Raw genomic sequence first — 22,387 nt, forward strand, 5'->3', positions numbered from 1 at the left:
CAGTCATCCTGCAGCTCCCGTTAAAGGGAACTGCAATTATTGTAAACAGCCAGGTCATTTTATAAACGAGTGTGCAGTTCTGAAACACAACATAGCTACTGGTAAGACTAAAGAAAGACCACGTCCGCCGAGACAAGAACAAGTTTCACAGACTCTTCAGTCACAGAATGCACAACAGACAGTTACAGTACCGCAGCCTATTGCTGCAACACAGCACGTTACATCGCAGATGTACCAGTATGCACAGTCCGAGTATCCAGAGTATCAGCCATATTCATGAAACAGCCTAGAGAGGGAGGTAGGCTTGCCTCTCATCGAGATACCTGTAGATCAAGAAGGTCCCTATGTTCACAGTCAAGTATTAGGGAAAGACAGAAAGTTTTTGATCGATACAGGGGCAAGTAGGACCACAATTAGTCATGCCGAAGTTCCAGGGGCTCCGCTCTCAGGCTCAAGAAATGTTTCCCTTGGATTTTCAGGAAAACCCATTATAAATGAGATCTCAAAGCCAGTTACTCTAGAAGTAGGTCCATTGTCCCGCACTACTGATCTGTTACTTACTAAGTCATGTCCAGAAAATCTATTAGGCATTAAGACACTGAAAGAGTTAGGTGCCGTCATATGCTGTTCCCCAGAGGGAATACGATTGTTCCTACGTGACTTTAAGGGTCACTATGTATTACGAGATTTTGATTCAAGATTGTCTAATGTTCCGCAGCATTTATGGGCGCAAGGTCCAACTGATGTAGGTTATATGCAAATCACACCCCATCGTGTGACTCTCAAGCCAGGTGTAGTGTTACCCCGAATCAGACAGTACAGATTGCCCCCTGAGGCTGTAGCAGCCTTATCCAAAATTATTGACGAGCTCATGGCTCAAGGAGTAGTTGTAGAAACTGACTCCAATGTATGTAATTCTCCGATCATTCCAGTCATGAAACGTACTGATCCAAATGCACCCCCAGTATATCGATTAGTGATTGATTTACGAGAGCTTAATAAATGTATTATTCCGCAGTACCCAGTTGTCCCAGACATCTCTTCCCTATTGACAGCCATTGATTTCGAAGCCACGTTCTTCACTGTCATAGACCTTAAGAATGCATTTTTTTAGTGTTCCTATTCATCCAGACAGCCAGTTTCTTTTCGGATTTTGTTTAAATGGAAGGAGCTATATGTTCACACGCGCTCCTCAAGGTTTCACAGAAAGTCCTAGTATTTACAGTCAGGCACTTAAGAGACAACTAGACAACATTCACATGCCAACGGACACTGCCCTGCTCCAGTATGTCGATGATCTACTGATCACAGCCCGTTCTGAACGTGCTTGCGAGCGAGCATCACTTACAGTCTTGTATTTTCTAGCCGAGATGGGGCACAAGGTGTCCCCTTCGAAGCTTCAATTCTGTGTCCAGCAAGTGGTATACTTAGGACACTTGCTGTCCAAGAGGGGTAGGCAGTTGACACCCGACCGTATCCAGTTAATAGCGAGTCTTCCCCAGCCCAGAACCCAGAAGGAGGTACGTGCCTTTATCGGCCTTACTTCTTATTGTAGACAATGGATTCCCCAGTATGCATTTCTAGCCAAGCCACTGATACAGTTAACGACACAGGAGGCAGCCGTATCGACTGTCCTCCCTTGGACATCTGAACACACACTTAGTTTCAACGAGTTAAAGAAAGCCCTATGCCAAGCTCCAGTTCTAGCTACACCGAACTACAGTAAGCCTTTTACACTTTTCGTTACTGAACGTGAAGGTACAGCATTATCTGTTCTTACACAAGATCAAGCAGGACAATACAAGCCCTGTGCTTATTTTTCGAGCACATTAGATCCAGTCGCCCAGGCGTTGCCTGTGTGCCTCAAGTCAGTTGCAGCCACAGCACTAGCTATCAGACAAAGTGATTCCATAGTTTTAGGACACTCCCTGACAGTACAAGTCCCACATTCAGTAGAAGTTCTTTTAAACCGAACACAAACTCAGCATTTGACAATTGCACGTTTAACAGGTTATGAATTGACTCTGTTCCAGCCACACATAGAAATTAGACGCTGCAACGTCCTGAATCCTGCTACACTGTTACCATCAGTCAGTTTGAACCCTGACCCACATGACTGTGTGGAAGTAGTTAACATTACGACAAAGCCAAGGCAAGACCTGACAGACATTCCGTTACCAGATCCTGACCTGACACTTTATGTGGATGGTTCATGTATGAGAACTAGTACAGGAGAACTAGTCGCCGCGTATGCAGTGACTACTGACACCGAAGTTATTGAAACACACCATATTGATACCCTGTCCGCTCAAGCAGCAGAGCTAGTTGCTCTGACACAAGCCTGTATACACGCCAAGAACCTGAAAGTTAATGTTTACACAGATTCACGTTACGCATTCGGAGTTGTACACGACTTCGGAGTGCTCTGGCAGGAGAGAGGTTTCATGACTTCTCATGGAACCAAGATTCAGCATGGTCTCCTTATTCAAGCTCTGTTAGATGCCATACATTTACCGACATCCATTGCTATCATGAAATGCAAAGCACATACGAAAGTTACTGACATTATTTCCCAAGGTAACGATCTAGCAGATCGCACAGCCAAGCTTACAGCACAGACTCCAGACATTCCAGTTAACATGACACATACTCCAGATCCGACTACATGCATGACAGTTAAGGACCCTACTCAAGATGTCATAGATATCCAGTTACATGCTACTCCCGAGGAAATCAAGAAATGGTCCGAACAAGGAGGGGTCCAGACAGATCAAGGATGGTTAACGAAGGGTAGAGCCACATGGTTTCTCCCCGACTCTATGGTTCAAGTCATTATCAATACCGCACATAGTCCAGCACATTTAGGAGAAAAAGCTATGTTAGACAGTATCCAGAACATTTGGTTCAACAAGCATTTACGAGCTGCAGCCAAGCAGAAAGTCCGTACCTGTATGATATGTTGTCAGTTTAATCCGGGTAAAAGTGTCCCGGTGGAACAAGGTGGTTTCCAGCCCCCTGACCACCCTTTTGAGGTCCTCCAGATGGATTATATTCAAATGGAGCGATGTCGAGGTTTCAAGTATGTCCTTGTAGTTGTATGCGCTTTGTCCAGATGGACAGAAGCATATCCAGTCCCAGATTACACAGCCGCGACCACTGCCAAGCAGTTGGTTCGTGAGTTCTTCCCTAGGTATGGACTCCCTAGAGTCGTATATTCTGATAACGGTCAGCCATTCTCATCTGAACTCATGAAGCATGTTTCCCTGTTGTTAGGGTACCAGTGGAAGTTCCATTGTGTACGCCATCCTGAAGCAGCCGGTCTCGTAGAGAGACATAATCAGACCCTGAAAATCCGTATTGCAAAAGTCTGTAAAGAAAAAGGTGTGGACTGGCTAGTAGCTCTGCCAGTTGCTCTATTTTATATGCGCATGGTCGCACATTCCAGATCAGGTCTGTCCCCGTATGAGGTCGTATTCGGCCGCCCCCCTAACATGTGGGGTACTCCTAGACCCCGAAGTATTACCGATGTTTCATGTAATATGTTGACAGATTACCTAGCTTCCTTGATGTCTGCCCTCAACTCATGTCGTTCACAGGTTGCCGCCGCGTTTCCAGACAATACCGAGGTGGCACCCCATGAAATCGTTCCAGGTTCGCTGGTGATGATCCGAAATTTTGACAGATCAAGTCCGCTGGAACCTCGTTGGAAGGAGCCACGTCAGGTCCTCTTGACCACCCGTACTGCCGTCAAGCTGGAAGGCAGGAAGGGGTGGGTCCACCTTTCTCATGTAAAACTTTTCAATGGATTGAAACCCGTTTCTAAAAACATTTCCAAGGAGTCCCAGGATTTTAAAGACTGCCAAGACATTGTTTTAAAGGTCTGTCCCGCAAAAGACATTGTTACAACCCCTCCCAGTTAGAGAAAACTCCGCAACAGGAGTATAAGCTAAAACTACGGTCTAGTAAAATAAGTCAGTCAGTTTGATTGTATAAGTCCTCCCCTAGGTGAAACGGTTAGATTGTTTCTGACATGTATAAAATAGACCCCCATAGTGAGAGAGTCAGTCAAGCCTCAATTCAATGTATCGTTTTTCTGAGTTTCATATTATTCCTCAGCCTAATGATTTCCTGCACCAGTTATGCATTTTTCCTGTGTTTCTCAGTTCCTCATGTAAATAAGTCTGCTAATGCTACAGTAGAGCACACGTTTAGTGATCTGCCTCCTCACGAATATTCCTACCGCCTCGCTATGCGTAACAATTCATTTATCCGTATGTTACATTATTCACACCAGACCAGCAATGCCACTAATTGTTGGGTGTGTGGTCGACTCCCCCCTTTCCAGACACCGAAGGGAGTTCTGCCACTGTTTCCTTATCCATTCTCACATAATGGTTCGTGTGGAGCATGGTCCACGTTAACGTCATCCTCAACAGATATGTCTTTTCTTAACAGTACATGTTTCCCAGACAAGCAAGGTCTCCCCCACAGAACCGGGTTAGATCTAGAAAATGAAGTGTATAATTTAGGTAATTATTCGTCGAATTTCATGGTCCTGAATGTTCAGTCTGATACTACTCCAGACTCACCTGCTATTTCAGTACTACCAGTCAAAGGCGAATTATGTGTCCGAAATAAGGGTTCTGTACACGTAGGACATAGTGAATGTACTACTGTTATCAAGTATAGTGACAGTGGGAAATCTATTTTTAAAGCCTCACGTCATTCTTATTTTGTTTGTGGTCAAACCGCATATGTTCGTCTGCCCCTCGATTGGGAGGGAACCTGTTATATTGCCCTCCTACTGCCACCTGTTTTTCTAGCCCCACCTGACTACCATAGGAATTCCTTCCTAGTACATATTAGACACAAGAGATATCTCCCGATTGTCGATTATACTGAAACTGCCGCAGAACAATTCATTGATATAGATAAAGGTGTTTTCCCTTATTTAGGTACAGTTGTAAATAGTAAGCTAATCCGTAGGTTAACAAGAACCCTTGAAGCTGTAGTAGATGAGACTGCCTCCGCTCTAGGTAACTTAACTGAAGAGCAATCCTTTATGAGAATTGTCGTTTTACAGAATCGTCTCGTCCTTGACGTCATACTGGCCGATAGGGGCGGGGCCTGTAGAGTCCTCGGATCTAGTTGTTGCATTTTCATTCCAAATAACGCGCCGTCTGTTTATTCAGCTATAACCAGACTCCATAATATTGCCCATCTGTTACATCAAGATCCAGGCACCTGGACATGGTCCGGTTGGTTCTGGAATATAATTTCCGCATGGGGATGGAAAGTCCTGTCCTTTCTAGGTATTGCAGTAGCGATCATATTTAGCTGCTGCCTCTGTATACAATGTGGCCCTGCGATTTGCAGCATGTGTGCTACCTCTTGTATTCCTAGTCCTAAGCCCCGTTCTAAGTCCCGTTCCAAGATAATTCGAGACGAGCAAATGATACTGTATGAAATGATAGACGGTATCATGAATATTGATGTTTCCTGATGGAAACGTAGTGACAAGGAGGGAATGTGGAAAAGTAAATTTTGCCATGTTCTGTGTCCCTACGTCTCATCCATCATATGTTATGTGTGCATGACCAATATGCATATGTTATTCCCCATGTCCGATTAATGACGCAATTACAGTTGTGTCCACCTCTAGTATGCCAGTTTCCAGTCCTCGTGAATACTACGAATATCAGGCCTATGTAAAGTTACGTTGCCACGTTTCTCAGTGTGCACGTTATTCCATTATAAAGTCCCCGTTTCCAGGCCTCAAAAGGGCCCGGACATTAGATTCAGCTCCTGTCCCCTGAAGTCTCGCTGAGGAGCGATGTAGCCCCCACCTGTATCCTCGACCCTTCGCTTACTTCCTGCCTCGCAGTGCCCGGTGCAGCCTGGCTCTGCCTCTGAGTCTGCCAAAAGTATGTTATAGTTCCAGCTATCAGTTCAGTCCTCCTTCTCTGCATTCCTAAGCTACTGAACTGCATCAATAGTTTCCGTCATTGTCTAGCCTTCTCGTCTCCATGTTAGAGAAATACTGTATTTAATGGTCATTTAGTATTCTTCATCACGCACTACATGTAGAATAATGCATGGTCCAGTCTTAGAATCAAGTTAGCCTTTCCCCTCTTGACTTCTAGTTTATATCAACATGTTCCCTAAACATCAGATACTAGATAGGGTTTAGGTACATGTCGCTCCGACCCTCCAGACTTTAGTCTCTGCTCCTAGCACAGAGTTCATAGCCCCCAGCTTCTCCTAGTAATACGTCATTGCCAGTTTGCGTGCACCACCAGGTTAGAGGTCCCGGCTCCTTAGGTAGCCCCCTCCTATGTTTCCGCCCCATTCATGACATATTCTGTTACGTTTGCACCACATGTCTATGTATACGCCCAGTTACACCTACTTTTACTGTTATCTTTCGCGACTGCTACGCGTCACGCCTTCTGCTCCACCCACTGCTACGCCTACTGCAATGTAATGCTATGTGTTTGCGCTATGTATATAAGTTCATGTATTGTTATTAAAAGTTAGCGCGCTCATCCCAGACCCGGCCCCAGCAGCTGCTGGGTCATCCTATGCAGGTTGTCCTGATCCTGTCCTTATGCTGTAATAAACCTGCAGAAACTCCTACTACCTCGAATCTTGACTCTTATTTATTGAGCTATCTGTTATGCTATATGCCTAGTCAAAAATAGGGTATTATTTATTTATTTACCACAGTGGTCGGCCACCATGAGTCGTCCCAGGTGGAGAGGGTGGGTCCGAGGATGAGGACCTGCGTCTTGTCCGAGTTCAGCTTTAGGCGGCTGCTCTTCATCCAATCTGCGACGGCCTTGATTCCCTCGTGGAGGTTGGTCTTGGCAGTGAGTGGGTCCTTGGTGAGGGAGAGGATGAGCTGGATGTCGTCGGCATAAGAGATGATGTTGAGGTTGTGTTGGCGGCCCACTTGTGCGAGGGGGGCCATGTAGATGTTGAACAGTGTCGGGCTGAGGGATGAGCCCTGGGGTACTCTGCAGATGATGTCGGTGGCTTCGGAATAGAAGGGTGGGAGGCGGACGCTCTGGGTTCTGCCGGAGAGGAAGGACGTGGTCCAGTCGAGGGCCTTCTCTTGGATTCCGGCTTTATGGAGGCGAGTCTTTAGTGTGCGGTGGCAGACCGTGTCGAAGGCCGCTGACTGGTCCAGGAGGATAAGGGCGGATGTTTTGCCATTGTCTAGTTGGCGCCTGATGTCGTCTGTGGCGGTGATGAGGGCTGTCTCAGTGCTGTGGTTTCATCTGAATCCAGACTGAGATGGATCTAAATGTTGTTGTCCTCGAGGTGGCGGGGCAGTTGCGTGTTGACGATTTTCTCGATGACCTTCATTGGGAACGGGAGCAGGGAGATGGGTCGGAAGTTCTTGAGATCCTTGGGGTCCTCTTTGGGCTTCTTGAGGAGGTCGCTGATGTTGGCGTACTTCCAGCTTTCCGGGAATGTAGCTGTCTCGAAGGAGATGTTGATGACCTTCCGTAGTTAGGGTGCGATGGCTGCGTCTGCTTTGTTGAATACGTGGTGTGGGCAGGGGTCTGATGGTGAGCCTGAGTGGATGGAGTTCATGACCTTGCGTGTCTCGTCGTCGTTGACGTTGGTCCAGGAGGTCAGGTGGTTGGTGCGGGTGGTGTTCACAGGAGGGGTGGAGTCTGGCGTGGTCGGGGTAGACTTGGTGTTGAAGCTGTCGTGGATGTCAGTGATCTTGCGGTGGAAGAAGGTGGCCAGTGAGTCGCACAGTTCTTGTGATGGTGGGATATCGTTGGCGCTGGCGAGTTCCTTCACGATGCTGAAGAGCTCTTTGCTGTTGTGTGCGTTGTTATCTAGGAGTGTTTTGAAGGAATATCTCTTGGCTAGCCTGATGAGGTGGTGATGTCTGCGGGTGGCTTCCTTGTGTGCTGCTTGGCTGTCCGGTGTACTGTCGTGGAGCCATTTCTTCTCCAGTTTCCAGCATGCATGTTTGGAGGCCTGGAGCTCTTCAGTGAACCAGGTGGCTTTCTTGCTGGTGCGGCTGTTGGAGGGTTTCTTGAGCGGGGAGAGGGTGTTGGCACAGTCGTCGATCCACTGTCTGAGGTTGCGGGCGGCGGCGTCTGGGTCGGTGGGTGGGTTCAGGGCGAGGGAGGTCGTCCTACAGACTAATGAGTGATCTGGTGTGGAAGAGTGTTTGAGCCAACTCTGACACAATTTGCCTACAGAATAGGTGGTGACCGAATGCTGACTCTGAAATAGGGGATCTACTCTAACCTCTGTATAGCCAGTGGTCACACCCACAAAACAGTGCTGGCAGGAATCAGCACTTTTTTGCCACAGCAACCAGCCTTTGGGATTCATGCTGGAAACATTAAAAGAAGAATTTCTCAACAGGGCTTGTAAATCACTAAGGGAAGTACTGGTGTAATTATTCCAACGGGCATATTCACCCAAATCAGGAAATGAAGGAGCATTTAGGGCCATATTATCAAAACGGGGCGATAAAATTATCGCCGCTTTAACTGCAGGAAACTGCCGCTAAAGTAGCGATACTGGGCTTGATAATATGTTCTATAGAATTCCAATAGAAAACCAGGTTAGAATTCTAACCTGTGCTTCTATGGGAATTCTCTAGGGCATTTTATCAAGTCCCGTATCGCTACTTTAGCTGCAGTTTCCTGACGATAAAGCTGCGATAATGTTAACGCCACTCTTGGTAATATGCCCCTCAATTTTTTAGAAGTAGCCAATCCAAAGCAGGTGGTTTGTGAAATAGAAGCATTCAGAAACAACATATGGTTCGGGATAAGACATGCACGATGCAAAGCCTCAGTGCCTTGCACTTGCCAACTTTTAGAACCCCAAACAGATTTAAGATTAACGGTATTCTTCCACAGCTCATAGCCCCCAACAGCCAACTGGTCAATAAAGGACTTAGAGTACAGTAATTTTGTGTGGGTAAGTCTAACCTTGGAAGCGGACTTCTCAGTCATCTTAAAATAAAATGCATCTGGGTTTTATTGGTCAAAATCAGTAAAGTAGGAAAACTTTTTAAAAGAGTTTTAGAGCTGCCTTCAACAGGTGCGGAATAATGTTCCCAGTGTGTGTAATTTACCACATTCCTAAACGTGTTTGCTTTATGCAGAAAGTGACTTCCATAGTGCAGGTAACAGAACAAATCGCCATAATTAGCAGAATCTAGATACAAATCTTCAGCATCAAAGGCAGCATAATATTTCAAATCAGAAAATAGAGTCTCTACGGCCTGGACGTCCCAATCATCAGAGCGAATATTTTGTTTAACCACATCCCCCATAGAAACACGAAGTACATTAGGGACATTAATCACCTCTGTGGGACTATGAATCTGGAATTTTACAGCATCCCATCTAAAACGGGCCAAGCAGTTATGTTCACAAATGTCTGGTCCCTCTTCATAATGTGTGATGAGGAGTGGGGAGCCAAGGTTCCATCAATTAGCCTAATTGTAGTTCGTTCTTGAACGTAGTGTCCATTCACAAAACGAAAAAATACACCACAAATCCAATGGACATGAATAAGAAAATTGAGAAAAAGCACGAGGCAAATGTAAGGCCAAGGGGGAATCCCAAAAATTTTTTTAAGCCAGGTAGCAACAATTGAAACTGTTGAAGGAGACTTTGATGTGGTAGAGCCAGTGTCAAATGAAAAACGTGATTGATTAGCCACATGGGTCTCCAAATCAGGCATAGACAAGTCAATAGGGTAAGTATATTCAGTATCATTAAGAGGATCACCAGCAGGTGGATTCAATAAAGGATTTGCAACTGTATTCATCGCAATGGCAACATCAGGCCCAATGGCAGGATTTGAGGCCAAAACAGAGTTTTGCATCATTGCTGGGCATGAGACCGCAGGTGTCAAGAATCGGCCACCCTGTGCAGTTTGACATTGTCAATGGAGATGTACCTGTTCCCCTTTCGCCCTGGAAGAGGAGGTAAAATTACTGTTCTTGTACCCTGCATGCCAAGCACAGGAAATGGAGCTCGATAGGAGGGGCTGAAATCTTTCTTGTTCTCGACCTTCTATTGGATCAGTTCTCCAACTCGGGGTAGCCAGCCGACTACCGGAATCTGCCACGCAGCATCAGATGTGGAGGGAAAATGTTCCTTTGCAAGACTGTCTCTGGTCTTTTGTAGTTTCTGTAAAACATTAGAATGTTCATCTACGTCAAAGGATGCGGCAGACGCCGCCATGTCTAGACCCTCAAGGTCCGGAACAAACATTTTGATGCCAAATAGCATTTCGTATGGGGTCCGCCCACCCAGAGACCTTCTAGGGAGATTATTTAGTACAAGCTGTACACTATTGAGGTGGGTTAGCCAGTCTCGGCCTGTACCTAATACCTTAGCTGTTAAGGATTGCTTTAAGTCAAGGTTCATCCGCTCCACAACACTATTGCCCTTGGGCCGATATGGAGAGGAAAATTTTACCTGGACTCCCAAAGAACTCATGGCATTCTTGTATGCCTTAGAGGCAAACGCTGGACCCTGGTCCGAATGGAAGGTACCACACGCAAAAATTCCCACAAAGACGCGCAAATCCCTTACGACAGTTCTGGAATCAGCACTGCATTGCGGCCACACCCAGACAAAGCCCGTGCAAGAAACAACTGCAACTAAGATGTACTTATACGCAGTATCAGATGAGACCGCAGTGATATAGATAAACACACACACGTGGTTTATTAGATATATACAACTGTTTTTGGGGCGGGCGTGTAGCAGAAGGTTTAATCTGCTGACAAATGTCACATTGAAGGACATAACCACGCGTCTGCTTGTACAAACCCTGCCACCAGTAACATTGTTGTAGAAGAGATACAGTAGCTGACGCTCCGGCATATGATGAGGCCATCCGAGCGTGGGTTGCTGTAATCAAAGACTGCCTGCGGTCCGCCTTGGGGATTTACCTGTCACCAACGTCGTTAATTCTCACATAAGGAACTTTATCAGGACTTAAATGATAAGAGTATTTAGAAGCGATACCTCTCGGGTAATACTTCTCTTCTCTGTTGCGGCAATAGCTGCCAAGATGTCACCATCAATCTTACTTTTGGAATGTGTAACTGCTGCTACTGAGTATGCTGCAACTGCTGACTTAGCAGCTTCATCCGCAAGACAATTGCCAACAGCGTGAACTCCGACACAGTGGTAACCCAGAGTATGAATTACAAAGACGAGTGGCAGCCGTTCTTTAAGCTCAGCCACTCGAACCCAGATAATTTTACGTTTTATTGTGCGTCCTTTGGAGTCACGATAATCATTTTGAGTCCAAAAGGGTAGATTGTCATTGTATGATTGAACACAGTATTAAGAGTCACTTACGATAAGAGTATTCACACTGGGATCATCGTACTCCAATGCAAGCATCAGAGCACGAAACTCTGCCAATTGGGCTGTACAGTCCCCTAATGTCTGTGTATGCATGACATCTGACTTGAATTCACCATAGTACCAACCACAATTGCGCAGGCCGAAGATTATGCATGCTTTGAATCTGTAGCCGCTTGCGCGCTTCCGTCAGTGTAAATGATACAATGAAAATCCTCAAGTGGGCGCATGGTCAGAGGAGCAGGATGAACGAATTCATATTGCAAGAACTCCTGAGTCTGCAGAGAGGAATCAAAAATGAACGTGACATCCGGAGATGTCAAGGACGTGGCCCATTGTATCCACCGTTGGTGCAAAGCTTTTGAATTTGGTACACTGGCTTTCATCACTGCCTCCAAGGCAGGATACTGAGTAACAACCAAAATGCGTTCTCCCTGCGACAGTGCACGTTCCTTAAGAATCGCCATCTGCACTGCTGTCAAAACTTTTTCCACAGTGGAAAATCGCAACTCAACCGAAGTGTGCAACTGTGACTTGTAAGCGATAGGGACTGTGTCACCCTCATTAAAAGTGAGGTACATAAAACCCACCGCTCCTGATACGATTCTTATCACCAGGTTGGAGTGGTTATCATGAGTCAACAAGAATTTAGATTCTAGAAGATCAGCCTGCAAAGATTGCAAGATGGCTGAATGTTCAGGCAGTCAGCACAATTTGGAGAAAGTAGGTTGTATCAAGGCGTAAAGCGGCTTGATACACTGGGCATATTCGGGAATATAGGTACACCCGAAATTCAAAAAGCCCAGTAAAGATTGCAGTTTTTTCAGTGTTGTGGGAGCGCGCAGAAGTGTGCATTTCTCCAGGGAGTGAGGAGCTAAACCTCGACCTTCATTGTTAAGTTCGTAGCCCAGGAACAACACTGTGTATTCTGCAATGTGACTTTTCGCAAAGGTAAATTTATAGTCAAAATCCGCAAAACCCCAACCAGCTAGCATCAGTGTCACATTAGCTCTTTGTCCTATAGTAAAGTAACCAATGATTAGACAACCTAGAACATGCGACTTAGGACCAACTCAGGAATGGTGGGAAGTGAGAACACTCTTTCATTATACTCTCATACCAGTCCAGAACAAGAGTAAATAAGAGAAACAGGTAAGGCTAAAATATTTATTTTAACAACATGCTCTCAGGTGCAGTATCTTTGCCAACATAAGCAGAAATATGATTAGAAATAATATGATCAGCATTGTTACAATTCCATAAAATACAAGGGAGAAATCATATTACAATGATGGTGAAAACAGATCTTATAGCACCTAGTTATAACACCCTCCCTATATAGGAACAATGTTTATAAGCTATAGAAGGTCTCTTTGGCTTGTATGGGGGACCCCATTATCTCTCAGCTCAGCAAGAGTGAATCACATCAGGATCAGCAAAAGCTCTCAGCATCCCTGGAAACAGAAAATCTTCCAAGTGTGTGAAATCATGGCAACTGTGCCATTATTAGGGCGCCAGGATTTCAGTTAGCTCGCAGCTGCCATTTGTTGTGTCTAAAAACGTTAGCCGATCATTTCGAACAACAGCTACCATGTTATGATAACCTTGACGGCTTCAGCACTCACTGTGCAGACTAGGTGCATGCTGTAAGTCTAGGGATGTCAAAAACAAGCCTTTTCTCATGTGCAGACATTCACAAAGCCTAACTTACAAAAACAGCTATATGCAGTGTCATGTGCAAAAGCGGCAAAAGGCAAAATTGTGTTTAAACTTCTAATAAGCCATGCTAACATAACATGCGTGCAAACCAGGGTTAGGCCACACTACAGTAGTACTAAAGTTAGGAATCCTAACTTTACTACTACTAAATGCCTTTTATGAATACCAAAAGTCATAAAGTTAGGATTTTGTCTCAGATAACTTTTGTGAATCGGCCCCTATGTTTGTAGTATTAGTAGGATCTGGCAAAGTTGTATAAACAACATGCAACGTGTGACCAGAGGGTTAACTGTTTCAAAAAATGTTGTCAAACTATTATTTTTCTGACAGTATAAAACCTTGACATGAAATAATAATTCCCTTATGCGATCGGAACGTCACTTTTTGTGACGTCACATGGCGCAGGAGCCTGCTCCATATTTACGAGGCAGCACTAAACCTTTTTTGTTTGGCTTAATGCTGCCTCGTAAATATTGTCCCCTTTAACACAGTTTTCTGCATTAAAGGGGTGTGCAATGGCTGTTGCTGGGGGGGTTCCCAGCAACATCTATGGCATTTTGACACTGCCCCAGATTTACGGGAAATCGTGATTTACGGGAAATCGTAAATCTGAGGCAGTGCCAAAAACGTACTCCCCCCTAGGTGAAGCGTAAGGGAGGCACAACGTGGAGAAATATCATTATTTCTCTTTGTTTTTCTATGTGTGCTGCATTCTGTAGAACACCTAGAAAAAGGAAAAAGCCTCTTGTGATTGCTTTTGTGCAGGAAGTTTTCCCTTCCTGCACAAAAACAATCATCCCCTCAATGCAGGCACCATTGTGCCATGGTGCAAAGGTGCCTGCGTTGGCGCACGATAGCCTATTATGTGCTGGCACAGGGGAAAAGGACAGGAATGTGCCGTATATCATTGATACAGCACATTCCTGCCCTTTTCTTTTGCCGTAGGGTAGTGCAGCATGAAGGCCTGCTGCGCTGTCCTAAGACAAAAACACATAAATGAGGCCCTTAAAGGTAATCTTTTGGGTAATGTTGACATCATTACTTGTAGTAGATGTAGTGTTGATGTGGCAACGTGTCGTTTCGAAGTAGTCATGAAAGGCAAATTTACCTTTTATGAAGTGAGGTGACTCCAGCGTCATGAAAAAAGTATGTAATGTGAACGGGTTTTAGCGGTGTTATATATATTTTTGGGGTGAGGCCTTGTCGCCGCCGTCCGTCGCATCCGAAGGGCCACCACAGGAGGAAGGTCCTTCTCCTACCTGGCCGCCAAGACTTGGAACACCCTCCCGACCCACCTCCGCCGGACCCAAGACCACCTCGCCTTCAGGAAGCAGCTCAAGACCTGGCTGTTCGAGCAGTAGCGGACCCCCTCCCCCGCCCCCCCAAGCGCCTTGAGACCCTCCGGGTGAGTAGTGCGCTATATAAATGTGCTGATTGATTTATTGATTGATAACAAGACCAACTATAAATGTATTTGCTAAAGTGAGTCGTGCCGACAAAATGTACCTTCCTTTAACACATTTTTGTAACCGTTTTTTTCGTGTGGGCTTACTGTACCCCTAAGTACGAAGTAAGTGTCGTTTTTCAGTGAATTGAATCCAATCTGCAGTGATAAAATTCAGACTTGTCTTTCATAGCATAAAGGTTTGGTGTTACAATTACATGAAAACACTTTAGGGCAGATTTACGAAGAGTGACGCAACTCTGCCGCAATGCAGAGATGCGTCAAAAGGCTTGCGTCGCCGCTGCGATGACGCAAGTAAATGCTGAAGCGCCAAATCTATGAGGTGACGTAGCATGGCGCAACATGGCAACCTGCGTCGGACAAACTGACGTAGGTGCCGCAAAAGTGCCGCAAGTCAGCCTGACGCAACGTGCGGAAAAGTCACGTAAGGTCGTTTGCGACACGTAACGCCATTGCGGCGCCGGCGCAACACTGTAAACTGCGGGAAGCGTAAAAAGGTTGCAGGATTAGTGACGCAAATATCAATTGCGATAGCTGTGGACCACAGAAGACAAAACCAAATGGAAGAAGCACATACCAGCAGCCAGGACCCTCTGGCAAATCCTGCTAGCAGAAGCCCAGATGTACAGGCTGAGGCGAAACGGAAGTCAAACTTCAGCCATGAGGAAAATGAAATCCTGGTGGCAGAGGTCACCAAGTACCAGCATCAGCTGTTTGTAAATTCAAAGCTGCCATATGGGAAAAAAGAGGCAATAAGGAAGCAAATTGTTATGAAAATAAATAGTGTGGCCCAGGCTGCAAAAAAAGGTGGCATGATTGCAAGCACCGCACAAAAGAAAAACTTGCGGCAAACCGCAATGCAGCCCTTGTAACTGGAGGAGGCAGCCCAGCAGACCAGGAGGTCCTGGATGAACTAGAGGAGCGGGTGGCACAAGTCATACCAGAAGAAATAGTAATAGGAATATCCGGTCAGGACAGTGCCGCCAGAAAAACTGCTGAGCACACAACGGGTAAGTACAAATAAGTGCGCATATCTCAGTGATGGGTCATGGTGGTCATTGCAGCTATAAATTTCTCTGTGCCACAATAGTCCTCATATTTGTCCACAATCACAATGAGTTTAATAGTAAGTCAGACAAATATGTTTATCTAGATTTCTAAATGTCACAAAATTAATGTTATGTCCATCCCTGCTGGAGCACACAAAATGGCCTTCATGTATGTAGGCCCTTGCACCACCGCAATTATACTTTTGTGGAAGTACAAACTGAAGTGCTGTTGGTGCAAGGACCACTTAAAACATGTGCACAGGACCATCCATATGCCTACATGCATAACCTAGACACCAAAACTCAAAACTGGATGTCTGGATGTCATGTGTGACGTTGCCAATAAGGTGCAAAGTGGTGCCACATACTGTCTGCCTGTCCTTGTGGTGTGCCAGTGTGCTTGGGTAGGTAGGGAACAATGGGTGGAGGACGTGTGCAGCGGGGTCATTGTATGTAAGCGTAGGCAAAGTGCTGTGGACAAGGGACTCCACGACAACTCATTAGCTGTCCAGTATACATTTGTGAAGTGGATACATGATGGTGGTGGTGTTTTGTGGGCATGGTGAATCTGTGACAGTCACTATGAAGGCTGGATCACGTAAATAGGGGTGGAGGTGTGCTGTTGGATGTGGCTACTGTGGAGGATAAGTGCCTGCCTATCTCTCCTGTGATGTGGCTTTGTGTTCACAAGAGCACTCATTTTAATGTCACAAATATCTCCAAGGAGGTAATGGTGTCCTCTACATGGTGGTGTTTCATGTGGAACTTGAGGACCCAGATCATGATGTACTCATTGAGTTGGGGGGTGTAAGCCTGGTGTGCAATGTTGGCTACAATTGTATGAGAATATGTGTTCTGCTTGCCCATGGGGGCCCGAAAAGAAATGCGCTAAAGTGGATGTTGTCCTGCCTGGCCTGTCTATGTAAGATGTGTAGTACCATGGTCACTGCTGGGTCCTTCAATTGCATGTTTAGACAAGAGTGTCCTCCTAACCTGTAGGAGATGGCAATTACTCACCCTTGATGTGGGCTTTGTGGGAAATTAAGTAGCTGTCACTGAGGGTGATGGTGAACATAGATCCGCAAGAAATGTAGGTGTCTGAAGTAGGTGAGAAATGAAGAGTTAACAGCAATGTAGTGTGACATTTCTGTGGTGTGCACGTGTAGTGCTTGCACATTGTGGAGGATGGACTTGAGCAGGTTGTGTGCAGTGTACTTTTGCTGGGTGGCACAAGGCACTATTGCCCTGATGTGGAAGCATTTCTTCCCTGAGATTAGACTTGTGCGGGGTGCAAGATAAGCATACAATCCTGCAAAATGGCTAGTTAGTATTTGTGTACACGGTGGATGTTCAGCGTGGATGTTCAGCATGTACGTGTTGCGGCAGAGGAGTGTGGAAGAGTCATGGTCTTGACTGATAAGTGTGTTCCTGTGGCAAATGGTTGTATATGCTTTCAATCATGGTTGTGTACGTCATGCCACATGTACACAACAACACAGGTATCACATTTAAATGTCAATTGCAAGTAACCACAGGCTGGCATTTGCTATCACATTGTAATTCATATGAACGCATTGTGATGCAACTAGTGCAGTTACAGTAGTTCATGCTTAGGTAATGTGTTCACCTGTGACATAGCAAAGTAAGGGATTTCCATTGTCAACAAATATTAGATTGGCTGTCCTGTTCATAAATAATGTACATTAGTCTCATTTCTTTTTGAAGTGTCGACAAACAAAACAGGACTTCCTTAGGGGAGTACATTTGAAACTACAGTGTCCTATGGTCTCAAATATAATATTTTGCAGTTCTTTCTGTTTAAAAAATCACAAAAGTGTGTGTTAATGTTGATAAATAAGCCATTTGGATATTTTCTCGGCTGCAAAATATTAAAATAGGGTGTCCTCTGAGGCAAAATGTCAAAATAGGGTGTCCTCTGAGGCAAAATGTCAAAATAGGGTGTCGTCTGGGCCAAACTATGATATTAGGGTATTTTTTGTGGGATACATATAAAATCAGTCCCTTTTGGGTGGAAATTATAAAAATAGTGTGTATTTTGTTACCAAAATATTAAAGTAGCCTTTACTTCTGGTGCAACATATACAAATAGGGTGTCTCTTGGCCACAAAATTCACTATAGGTGATGTTTGTGGGTGAAACATTAAAATTGGGTGTCATGAGGGGTAATCCATTTCAGTAGTGTGTCACTTGGGGCTATACATGTGAATAGGGGCAAGTATGCCAATGTTGTGATATCTATTGTCAGATTTACATGCCCGTACGCCACATTAGCGCCGCCGTTGTGTCACTTTTGTGCCCCAAGCTTTGCTGGAGCTGCGTTGCGCTTGCAACGTGACTCTAACAATGTGGCCCCATTACGCCAGCATATGCATCATATATCTGTCTAGTCTTGCACCATGCGGTGCTGCAATGTTGGGGAAAGAGGAGTTGCCGTGACGCACAATAACTGCTGCATCCCTGCTGATATGCAGGGATGCGCCAGTTAATGTGAATCTACCCGCTAGTGTCCTTTTTGAGGAGTCATATGAATCTCATGTAAATGTGGTTGTTATGTGTCATAAATGTTCCTTTTTGTGTAGGACATTTGATGATGGGAAATGTAATGCACAATGCTATCCTATCCAGCTCTCACTGCACTCTCGTAATAAGAGACCTAGTGGTAAGCATCATATGGAAAAGCAATGGCAATGCAATGGTATGTCGGCCAACAAACTGTACCATAATATTGGCCATAACTGGTCTTCCTGCTGCGCATGCATGCACACCTTCTGGAAGTGAGAAATGATGTAGGGGCACTGTACAGATGGCTGGAGGGTAAATCCAGGAAATATACTGTAAGGTAAATATACCTAAGGGTTGTTTGGAGTGTGTGTCACAGATCGTTTTACATCACAATACAGTTTTTAAAGCTCAAACAAGGTCTGGAAAAGCGTCATGTGTGCACCTTTGACTATGAGTCTGCTTCAAGGGATAGTAAGCAGCCAGGCTCCCTCACCCAAGTGACACAAGGCCTGCAATGTGGTGTTGCAATTGTCATGCACGCAGTGTGTTCTGGCAGAGGCCTGATGGGTGGCCATGTACTCCATACATGCTACAGTGCTGGCTGCATTGTGAACATGGAACTGCACCTGACTGTTTTGGCCAGACTGAGAGCACAAAGGAATAGACATCGTGCACTTAAGTAGGCATATCACTGATTCCTGGGCCACATCTAAAGTACAGCAGTCCTAATGACCATCCTACAAAACTATGAAACATAGCACCACTACATAGATCAATCACCATCATGGAATTTGTTTCACCGTCTACCAATTGTAAAAATTATGGGCCCAATGCTCCTGCTACATTAAATATTAACTTTCAATGGGTGTCCTGCACCCACCGGTGCTACACCTGTGCACCACATTTCCATGGGCATCCTCCACTACACATCACCCCTTCCACTTAAATGGACATCCACACAGTGGTGCGATGTGATGCATCCTCACAAAGTTGCTTAATCTGCCAGCATGAGACACAGCTAGGTGTACTGCAAGAGTCTTGGGTACAGCATTCCTTGCCAAGACAGCTGGGCAATTACATGAAGGAGATGCAACAAGCATGCCTAATGTGTGTTGTTTGAGTGGCAGTGCAACGTGAGTGCTATTCATCTCAGGGACAACACCCTCCACAGCGTATGCCAGTGTCACACCCTGTTGGACAGGATGCAGATATGCGTAGGCCACCATTGCCAATCTGTTTGGTGTAGCACAATGTACTGTTGCAGCATGGTATGCAATGTGTTTATCCCTAGGTATTCACTCCATACAACAGGTAACATCCACAAAAACAACACTATGTTTGGGTGTACGTCAATGGATCACAGCACATCCCAGCAACAACACTGCACCACAGCATCCCATGTTGGATTAAAAATGGCAGACCAGCTTTGCCACCCCGAGTTGTGAAATTATCAGTGCCTACAATGTTTGGTATGCCATTGTGTAGTAATAGTGTACAATGAGATGACATGCACACTGGTATTGCTCATCAAAGAGCATGTACTCAGTAGTGTAGACCAGATATCTTCCTTTGACTTTGTGTCTGTATGGGCATGGCATTTGGGGGATCTGTGGTAACTGTTGCTCGGTGAGGTGTTGGGGCCTGGGTAGTCCATTCAGCACGATAACCAATGTCAGTTACCTAGTCATCATTGTAGGTTGACTCCTACGATCATTCACAAAATGGGTTTGCCAGAAGAAATTGTGTTGAATAATGTCATCCAATTTGTTGCAAATGTGTATTTTTTCACTCATTGCTTGCCTACAATGTAATGACCAACGTTTACTCAGCAGTGTGTCTGTCACTCTTAATTGCAGACAACTGTAAATCCTGTCATGTCTGAAAATAATCTGACAACGTCACAAACAGTGTGTCCTTTGCCGGTGATAGGCTGGCACACAACAAACTTCAGATAAATAGGGTGTGTGGTACTTTGAGTGAGTACCTGTACCCATGGGCCGTAATGCTCACAAATTGTACAATGACATCTTATTTGTTTGTTTTCAAAGGAGCCGAACACCCTGTAATCACACACCAATTTACAATTGCAGTGTTGGCCAAAAAGTCCACACGTCATGGCTCTTACTAAACATTTCTAAAATTAAACCTGCCAACACTACTAACAGATTTGCACATTTTTTCACAGTGGATGCTGCATCAACTTCACAACAACTCGATGACAACAATGTTTTGGATGATATGGATGACAATCCTCCCACCATTGACACTGACACACTCGAGGTGCAAAGAACCACCATACGGTCACGCACACCCCCTCCACAGTGTGAAAACGTTGTGGTTGATGCTCAAGTCGAAACCCAACCACCACCACCACCTGTACCTTCCTCAACAAACATGATTAACGAGTGGCAGAACACACAACGTGAGTTCCAAAAAACTGCTGCAACTGTACAGCGGGAACTCCTCAGTGAGGTACATGTGGCATTGCCAAGTATCGCTGCCATCCTGCGAGCCATACTACAAAGCATCAATCCAGATTTGGGAAACATTGCCACTGACGAAGCCACCTCCACCCAAACACCGGGATTAGCTCAATCTCTGGCAAACATTTCCAATATCATGAGTGAGAGCCTTGTCCAAATGCCACCACAAAATGCCACTAGGGATATAGCCCAGCACCTCAAAGATATTGCTAACCGAATGAGAGACATGCAGCAACGGCAAGACCTCTTCCTGTCAGCCATGACAGCCTTTCATGCAGACTTGCTGACCGTCATCAAAAACCAGCAAATGATGCAGAATGACCAAAGGGCTAACTTCAACTCTACGGAACATGTGTACCCTCAAACATCCTCTGCCACTGCTGGTGGTAGCAGTAGCAGAACATGCCCTGCACCTACTCAACAAAGTGAAGACTCTGAGGATGAGTTTTCTATAAAAATACAAAGGAAGACTGGTCAGTAAATTACATTTTCACACAGGTGTCATTGGACAACACACTAAAAATGTCACCAAGGAGAACAATGTCTGACATCCAAGACCTGTCTTAAAAAAAGTGTCCCACTACATAATTGTTGGCATGAAACACGGAACTAATACACACTGTGAAAATAACAATGTATAATTTACAATAACATTCCAGAAATAAAATATCATTGTACTAACACAGTCAAACTTGTGAACGAGTTCTTCCTCACCACCTGTGTGTCTATAACAATGTACACTGGTGTCATGTTTGTAACATTCAACTATAGCACTAGGTACACGGTCTGCTGAGAAATGTAGACACACGTGGAAGAGAGGCTAAGTACTTGGTCAAGGTTGGTCAGTATAAAAATAATCTGCTAATGTTAAAGTATATGGTGACATATGTAGACATAAATAACAGTTTCTTAGGAATCTACAGCAGTGCATTGCAAAAACTCATTTTCAAACACATAAATGCCCACATATTCAAGTACATGTTGCATTCCTGTGCTCTACCCTGTGCTTGTGCTACACCATCGGTCATGCGCCTGTGTAGGCACCATTGTGGCATTCCTCAGGGAAGCCTGAGTCATTCATGGAATAAAAGTTGTACATGAATGGTCCCCATCCCCACACAAGAAGTGTAACAACTGGCTGTTCTCCAAACCAAAACATGCTGTACACTGTAGTACAACCTCTTACCCACTGAAATGTGTAGTAGGCAAAGTTTATCAATGTGCCACTCTCTGTAACCCCTAGTGTGCTGTAGCATGCAGATGGATTAGCAGGATGAAGACTTTTTTGTAAAGCTTGCTATCTGTCTACTGCCTGGGTTCAGAGGAGTCAACACACACAGTAACTCACATGGAATGATACATTCACAAATACAATGTTGCAAATAAAATGCCAGACTGAGAAGGGCAGCATTGGTTGAGGGATGTATGTTGGCAGTGGTCCCAGTGGATATCTGTGCTGTGTATGACACGTCCTTCAAACACATTACACTGCAAAGTTGGACTAGGCAGGCATAGCGGACATTGCACTGGACTGGTCCAACTGTTTCTTTCCTGACACGACCTTTCATGTAATGGACACACTCTTCCACCTCAATGTTTCCCAATAATAAACAGGTTGTGTAACAGGGTGCAATTCTGACAACAACACCATTAAATTCATATGGAAAAACATTAGCTACAATGTCTATGATGTGATGGCAGAAAGTACTATCACACGCAGTTGGTAGCTGCACTCTGAAATCACTGGGTGCAGGATGCACATAAGCTCAGGATTAA

The sequence above is a fragment of the Lissotriton helveticus genome, chromosome 2_1, assembly GCF_964261635.1.
Source record: "Lissotriton helveticus chromosome 2_1, aLisHel1.1, whole genome shotgun sequence".
NCBI classification, from domain to species: Eukaryota; Metazoa; Chordata; class Amphibia; order Caudata; family Salamandridae; genus Lissotriton; species Lissotriton helveticus.